This window comes from Schistocerca gregaria, chromosome 5 (assembly GCF_023897955.1).
Source record: "Schistocerca gregaria isolate iqSchGreg1 chromosome 5, iqSchGreg1.2, whole genome shotgun sequence".
Taxonomy (NCBI): domain Eukaryota; kingdom Metazoa; phylum Arthropoda; class Insecta; order Orthoptera; family Acrididae; genus Schistocerca; species Schistocerca gregaria.
In genome coordinates, this window is record NC_064924.1 from 148,959,366 (window position 1) to 148,961,947 (window position 2,582).

The following is a 2,582-nucleotide window of genomic DNA, read 5'->3' on the forward strand; positions in this document are numbered from 1 at the left end:
TGGAGACCTCACGCCCCACGTGTTGAGCAATTCGGCGGTACGTCCACCCGGCCCCCCGCATGCCCACTATACGCCCTCGCTCAAAGTCCGTCAACTGCACATACGGTTCACGTCCACGCTGTCGCGGCATGCTACCAGTGTTAAAGACTACGATGGAGCTCTGTATTCCACGGCAAACTGGCTGACACTGACGGCGGCAGTGCACAAATGCTGCGCAGCTAGCGCCATTCGACGGCCAACACCGCGGTTCCTGGTGTGTCCGCTGTGCCGTGCGTGTGATCATTGCTTGTACAGCCCTCTCGCAGTATCCGGAGCAAGTATGGTGGGTCTGACACACCGGTGTCAATGTGTTCTTTTTTCCATTTCCAGGAGTGTATGTCTTTTTCTAGACTTACCACTATTGCTTAATTCAAGATATTCCAGAATGAATTAAAAAATAGACCGCAACTGGCCTATACACGAAATTGAATTCCACCCCACCGCAAAACAAAAAAGGGAAGGTCAAGCCTGCTCTATGTTTGCAAAAATCACCCACTTTGACAGTACAAAAGAGAAATCAACAATAGTATTGCATTTAATAACGTCAACAATGAAATTCCTATAAAACGTGATAAAATAATCAATGCAGCTGAGAAATTCACACTTTGCATTACATCAGACGTTCTGTCCGTGTTTTGGATGGACTTTACCCGTTTTATCACTGTATACCATAGCTATAACTCTGAGACTAAACCATTACATTTAGGTAACTTGACGCAATTGAAAGTGTGTCTTACGAGCTTTACAATTATACGAATAACTCAGTTTTCTCAAATTTTGAGTTAAGTCCTCCTTTTCGTGTAGGCTTCTTTAGACTTAGTACTTACAGCCTATGTAATCTCTCCCTCTCTCTGCAAATTCTTATCCGAAAGTCTGTAACACAGTAAATTATATTTTCACAATCCATTCTTATATGTGCTACTGAATATGGCCACCCACTGCTTTAATTTTGTGCGAATGTTTCTGCACGCTATGGTGGCGCTGCGTGGTACTTCGCAGGGCTCAGTCCGTCACTGTAAATTAGTCGCTCTCAGACACGGAGTTATAAATTGCTCGCCAAGCAAGGGTAAGACGGGCAATTTACATACGCGTGGCGCACTTCTCATGCCGTCTCGCTAAAGTGAACGCTAAATTAAGACCTTTGAACACCGAGTCAAGGTTGTCTATTAACAGTTGCGTCCTGCCTGTTCTCTCACTGCCGTCTTGTGAAAACGACATTGGCACGATGTTTCTTCGTTGCGCTGTTGAATGCAGTTAACACCTTCACACAAAAAAATAAGCCCTGCACTGAAGAAGAGCAGTGGACTATTTCGTTTAGTAGTTTACTGCTATCGCTTGGTAATGTCGCGGCAATTACTGTCTTAAAGCGGAATTCCACCGAGGCAGCACCGAGCGACACACTGCCTCAAGTTGCATGCTACATGGAGCCTAATGTTGCAACTTTCAGTGGACGACATAAAGCTGTGCTAAGAAGCTTCTGTTGTCTAGTGTCGTATGCTGCGAATTACCTGTGTTTCTAGCATGCCCCTCAGTCAACGCTATAGAAGCACCACCAAAACAATGCAGACGGTTGCACCAGTTTTGTCCTTCGTCGTAAGATTGAGTAACAAAATAAAAATAAAAAGAAGGAAACCAACATAGTGTAGAATATAATTACTTATTGGTGACCAAGAATATATCTCAATTATTTTTTTACGAAGTTGGTGAGTGGCAATGAAACATGAATAAGTTTAGAACACATAACGTCTTGTTGCATAAAATCATGCCAATGACGAGAAAATCAAACGCCAAGTATCATGAGCCAATAGCGGCTGATGTGAGACCGTTAACGACTTTGAGTTATCTACCTATACATTATAACCATCCTTCATTGCTAAACATGTTCCGGATTTCCGGAACCAAGTATTTCGCGAATTATTCCACAACTACAAAGCACTATAATATGTGCTCAGCATAGTTTAGTACGGATAACTAAGACAGTACTGTCGTTCCAAAGCATTGCTTGCAGCTAATAAACTTTTGATATCGAAACATCGCGAATAGACCAACTACTCACTATGGAATGAAGTACATCTACAATTTCTAGTTTTTATACTATTCAGATTATATTGTGACATATTTGAATTTATTAAATTAATGATGATGCTGTCTCAAATTAAAAAGAAAACAAAATGAGTCAGCTCTCCAAAAGCAGAATCCTCTTGAAATTCTTCTGTCATGTGAGTAGAGACATCATACTAAGCAATGAAGAATGGCATTGGTGTGGTTGGCAGGAGAGCCAACCGTGTTAGTAAAGGAGGCCGAAACGCACGCGTTTTAGCTCACGCAGGCTGACGTGAGGTCTGGAACATGACAAGGGAATTAGAATTGAGAAAAACGGACGTAGCTGGTGGAATAATAACTTCAATCCATTAATTACGAACGTCGCTCTTGACATTACATGATTTCAAAATATCAATACCACTAATAATGGCGCCTTGCTAGGACGTAGCAAATAACGTAGCTGAAGGCTATGCTAACTATCGTCTCGGCAAATGAGAGCG